Raw genomic sequence first — 6509 nt, forward strand, 5'->3', positions numbered from 1 at the left:
CTTGAGTGTGTAGGGAATAAGGTAATGAGCTGAGAACGCATCCTTGCCAGGAACTAGTAGGTATGTTACAAAACCTACCTGAATCGTCATTGGGAATCTGCCCACAGCCAGGTCCGCGATTTTGGCGCTGTTTGGAGGGGGCGGGTTTAAAACGCGATTTTTACTAGGCTGTACTAATCGCAGATGTTCAGCCTAGTAAATCATTAACGAAAAATCGCTGCAAGACCCGGTCATAAAAGGTATTATTAGTTTTATAGGCCTCGATAATATAGTTATAATAGTTTAAAATTACTGTCTCATTCCGCAACCTCTCGCAGCCCCAGGGTTTTATAAAGCAAACAATTAAAGGTATGTACCTTATTTTTACATTAAATGGGGCATATATATAACCCTATATATCAAGTTATCTATAGCGAGTAGTTCATTTTGGGCTTTTTATATCCCGCAGTATTTTTCTCGGCATTTGAGGGCACTAATCCAGCGTGGTGTCAAAGTTCTAAACCAGCGCGCGTTCACATGAACCCACTAGAAAGCCGATTTAAATGGGCATTTATTTACAGCAATTGAACACTAAATTCCTTCCATTTGGCCTATAAATTAATGTAAATTAGATATAAAAATCATGTTATATTGTGAATTATTTGTGAATAATCTTTGGACACTTAGGCTATTTAAAAATGTTAATCTTTCCTTAAGAAATGGGCTTTTGATTATCCAAGATCACAGCTTTTTTGTAATGTCCATTGAAAATCAATAGGGAACAAGATGCTAATTTCCGAGTATGAAAATGGCCATAACTTTTTTAATACTTGAGATATGAAAGTGAATTTGGTGTCAAATTAAACTTATTGTTATGCTTTATCTGATGGGATAAATTGCAGACTTGATTTTTAAAATCTCAAAATTTTGTAACATTGCTAGAACTAGTGATGAGAATTATAATTGAGGATGTACAGGTGCTTATCCTTACTCATTGTGATCTATGAGTCTGAAAGTTGATGATACAGTTGTTGAGGGGTACTAAGATTGGAGATGAGTTTCTTTGAAATTATGGTACTGAAGGCAGAGCTATAGTGTATAAATTGGAGTGTTCATGTGGTTAGACCAGAACAAAGTGCTGGTGATATTAGTGCTTAGAAACTCGAAGAACATTATCATCTCCACTTCAGTATTGCTATAGACCGGGTGCTCCACTCAGCTTCCAGAAGTTGATGACCAGCATCTTCATCTTGCTGACATTGAGGAGAGGTTGTTGGCTTGACACCATGCCACATAGCTCTCTATTCCCTTCCTGTACTCCATCTCATCATTGTTTGTGATGCAACCTACAACAGTTGTGTCATCTGCAAACTTGGAGTTGGAGCATAATGCATATAGTGCAGTAGAACAGGATGCTGTGAATGCAGCCGTGCAGAGCATCAGCAGCAAGAATTACCACGGAGAATGTTTTGGTGCCTATAGTATAGAGACAAGGAGACATGGGAAGTCAGTCATTAGGAATATTTGATTTTAGTTTAGTTTAGTTTGGAGATATAACGCGGAAACAGGCCCTTCGGCCCACCGAGTCCGCATCATTCAGCGACCCCCACACATAAACACTATCCTACACACTCTAGGAACAATTTATATTTATACCAAACCAATTAACCTGCATACCTCGACGTCTTTGGAGTGTGGGAGGATACCGAAGATCTCGGAGAAAACCCACGTGGTCACAGGGAGAACGTACAAATGGCGTACAGACAGTATCCGTAATCGGGATCCAACCTGGTCTCCAGCACTGCAAGCGCTGTAACGCTGCGTCACCGCTGCCATCCTAAGACAGATCGATGGGATTAAGAAGGCCGTGCTTTAACTCTGCTGATAAGAGATGAAATAAGTAGTGCTATGAAAAATGATCTGGCTTCAGAAGATGTGAAGTCCATTTAGGTGAAGGTAAAACAAAGAAAGGGAAGAACTAGATGGTAGGGATTGTGTACGTGGTCCCACACACATGCCTCACTGTAGCAAAGATTAAATTCTGGAAAACCTTACCGATGTCTTTAATAGGTAGAATAAATGCTATAAAAATGATTTTTCTACCAGAAATATTATATCTATTTCAATCAATACCAATATACTTACCAAAAAATGTCTTTAAAAATTAGACTCCAATATTACAAACTTCATATGGGACTACAAATCGCACAGAATCCAAAAAAGACACCTGTGTAAACCTAAAGAATTAGGGGGACTGACACTTCCGAACTTTTTATACTACTATTGGGCAGTACATATTAAAAACAATTTTTTTTTGTTGGACAGTTCTGCCCAACAGGCAGAATGGATAAGAATGGAGAAAGAGGATTGTTCTCCTTTTAATATAGGAGCGATCCTCTTCTCCCCGATAAAATTAAGCAACACAATATATAAGAAGAACCTAATTATCCACAATGCAATTCGAATTTGGAAACAAATAAAATTAACTTTGAAATTAAGAACCGTATCGCTTTTACCTCCAATAGTAAATAATCCCTCATTTAAACCATCTCTCACTGACAGAACGTATATCTGTAGGGAATGATTAGGAATTAAAAGGATTGGAGACATATGAAATGGGAAACATTTTATCATTTCAACAATTACAATTAAAATACAACTTGAAAAATAACCAATACTTCAAATAACTTCAAATTAGAGATTATCTAAAAAAACATATACAAGGATATCATATCTGGAAGAAATGCGACTCCTTCTAGCAGGTAAAGCAGACCAATTCTTATTGATTTGATCTCCTTTTATCGATTTCTTACAAGCATATGGTGCAACACAACCATAGAAAAAAAATATTTTAGAATCAGGTGGCGAGTGGCCTTTTTCCATTTCCAGCATTTTCCATATTTCTGAAAAACATTTCCAGCATTTTCCATATTTTGTTTCTGATTACCAATTCAGACTGGAAACAAATGAGGAACCACTGCACATCCTTATTACAGTTGAGCTCACATTAATGCAGCGTGCTCATTCTTTGGGGATGGGTGTTGGACAGGTAGATTTACTGGATTCCCATATCAATATCCCAGGATATTTTTCTCAGATGTTATGCAGTAGTATGATTATTTTTTCCAATAAACCTGGTGAGTTTCAAGGGAGTGCAGCTAGTACGGTGCCAATGCATTGAAAGGGAGAGTGAGAATGGTCATCAAGGAAGTACAAGAACACAGATTCCAGTGAATTTTAAAGGAAGGTGGGGACCAGGGCTCTGGTAAGTCTCAAGGGAGGGCAAGAATAGAGCGTCAGCAAGTATTAAGGGACAATAGAAACAGTGGTCACGGTGATTTCAAGATCGTGACTTCAAGATGGCGGTGGTGGCGGGTGGATGAAAAGAACAATGCCAGTGAATGGGCTGAGGGCTTACCTCCCCTGCCCTCAGAGGCTCTCGGAGGTTGGCTGGGTTGACTGCAGGAAGCCCCCAGGCTGAGCGATAAATGTCGGAGGCAAAGAACGGCGTGTCAGCTTGGGGCTGAAGTAGATTGGATGTCGTTCCAAATGGTTGACCGCACGAACAGGCATGGCCTGCAGTGGTAAGGAGCAGCGGTGCAGTGGTGGAGGAAACTGGCACATGGTCTGGCTAGACCAGCTCCTGAAACTGGCCCAGTGCCACTGCCAGGACAACGGGCCTTTCAGGCCAAGTTAAGACTCTTTTTTAATTTTGAGTACTGGATGACACCTAAAATATGGCAACTCTTGTATACTGATTCAGTATGGTCTATTATCTTACACTCTTTTACAGTGTGATTGTGCTTAATATATAGTACAATTGCCACTGAATTATATGCAAACAAAGAATTTCACTGTACTTAGGTACACGTGACATTAATGACCCTTGAACCATGGGCTTGGAAGAGAACCATCGTGGGCATGTGAGAAACATCACCTTGTGAGCCATCATGACTAAAATAATTGCTAATATAATAAGATTGGTTTATTCACTAATCTAGAGCATAGGGAAGCACATTAATAGAATTTCATTTTTAAGCTGTTCTCCTTTTTTAACTTTATATTTTACACAAAAGAAATCAGTAAGGTCACTAAAGCTTCATAAATGTGCTGATGCCATGAATATTTGTGCAGTGGTGCAATCTATATTACTAAAAGTCTGATCTTGACCACTTCCTGTTGTTTTGCATTTTGATTTTTTTAAAACGCTGCCACTTACGGCTGTGATTTTGGCCATCTTACTCAGAGTCCCCCTCCGCTGCGCAGGACAAGAGGATTTTTCCCATCCATGAGTTATTAGTGTTTAAAAAATGTTGAGATTCTCTCTCCTGAAGGCCACGCCGCTTCTGGAGGGACTACAAAACCCGGAAATGTTGAGTGCCTCAGTCAGTCTCTGCAAGATGGGGGAGCGAGAGGGTCACATCTCTCAGTCTGAGCTGTGAATAACACTGAACACATGTCTACTAAACTGTGAGTGGTTTTACTGACCTCTCAGTGCCCTTAATGTGGTTTGAAAATATAGTTTGGAAATGCTAAAGCTGTTGTGCCTTTGGTTTGGAAATGCTAAAGTTGTGTTGCCTTTGGTTTGGAAATGCTAAAGCTGTGTTGCCTTTTGTTTGGAAAAGCTAAAGCTGTGTTGCCTTTGATTTGGAAATGCTAAAAGTGAGTTGCCTAATTAAAGTTGCCTTGCCTAATTAAAGTTGCCTTGCCTGCTATATAATTAAAAGTCTAATCTTGACCACTTCCTGTTTGCACTTTATATTGATTTTAGCTAAACGCTACCATGTACGGCTGTGATTTTTGGCCATCTTTGAGTCCCCCTCCGCCTATCAGGTTCAGAGGATTTTTCCCATTGATAAAAATGTTGAGATTCTCTCTCCTGTCAATCATGCCATGAAGGCCAGGCCCCTTCTGTTGGGAGGGGGAAGGACTAGAAAACACAGAAGTGTGGGCATGGCTCAAGATGGAGGAGGGAGAGGTCACGACTCGCTGTCTTTAGTGGCCTTGCACCCTGCTTGAAATGGTATGAAACTGCACTTGAATTTGGTGGCCTTGAACCCTGCTTGAAATAGAATTTCAAGGAATAGCCGTGTCAACTGCCAGCCCACCAGCCGTGAGTGAGCTGCCAGCACAACAGGCTTGAGTGACTGAGCCGCCAGCCCAAGGATCCATTTGACCCACATTTGACGCAGTCTCAACAACACTGAACCTCGTACTGTCACACCTTGACGGTCCTCTTCATAGACTTCAACTCTGCTTTTAACACAATCATTCCGCAGCAGCTGGTGGAGAAGTTGGAGCTATTGGGGTTGATGCTGGCACATGCAACTGGGTCCTGAACTTTCTATCGCAACGGCGGCAGACAGTCAGGGTGGGCAGTAGGACATCAAAAACCATAGCCGTGAGCACTGGCTCACCCCAAGGCTGTCCTAAGCCCACTCATCAGTGACGATGAGTCGGCGTCAACATCAACAGTTCGCTGATGACACAACATGGTGGGTCTCATCAGTGACGAGAGTCGGCTACAGGATGGAGGTGGAGCTGCTCACAGGATGGTGCAAATCCCACAACCTCATTCTCAACGTGGGAAAAACTAAGGAGATGGTGGTTGACTTTAGGAGGGCGGGAAAACAACACCATACACCTCTGCACATCGATGGAGCTGATGTGGAAAGGGTCAGCAGCGTGAAGTTCCTAGGACTACACCTGTCAGATGACCTGACGTCCACGGCCAACACCACAGCACTGGTCAAGAGAGCCCAGCAGCGACTACACCCTCTCCGAAGACTACGTAAAGCAGGTCTCCCCACTACACTACACTACACTTTTTATAGGGGGACAATCAAGAGCACATTGACCTACGGCATCACTTCCTGGTTCGGGAGCTGCAAGGTGTACGAACGGCACCAACTAGACAGGATTGTGAAGACCGCCAGCAGGATTATTGGTGCTCCACTCCCTTTCCTGCTGGACATATACAGGAAGAGATGTATCAGCAGAGCCATCTCCATCATCAGAGACCCCTACCACCCATCGCATCACATATTCTCCATCCTGCCATCTGGGAAGGTACAGGAGCATTAGCTGCAAAACCAGCAGGATGCTCCTCAGCTTCTTCCCGCAGGCTATAAGACTGCTCAACGGACTTTGCCCCCTGCCAAGTATCGCGCACCAACCACCAACCTGGACACACTGCAGCAGAACCACTGTCGTGCCGCTGCCGATCGGAACGCCTGTTGATGTTTAGTAAAGAGTAGAGTGTTAATTTGTTCATGATATATGTATTTTTATTTCTATTTATTTTTAATGCACACTGAATGGACACTAGTTGAGCAACGTTTTTTTGTTTCCTCTGGGTATGCGAATACTCAGGAAATGACAATAAAGATATACAATACAATACCATTGTCCATACTAGCCCTCTAGAAACCAGTCCCTTCAGCCCACAACACCCATCCTAGCACTCCAGAAAGCGCGCCCCCTCCCACCCCTCCACTGGCCACCAATATTGGAATTGGTGGAGAGTTGGA

Source organism: Leucoraja erinacea, chromosome 14, assembly GCF_028641065.1.
Source record: "Leucoraja erinacea ecotype New England chromosome 14, Leri_hhj_1, whole genome shotgun sequence".
Lineage (NCBI taxonomy): Eukaryota > Metazoa > Chordata > Chondrichthyes > Rajiformes > Rajidae > Leucoraja > Leucoraja erinaceus.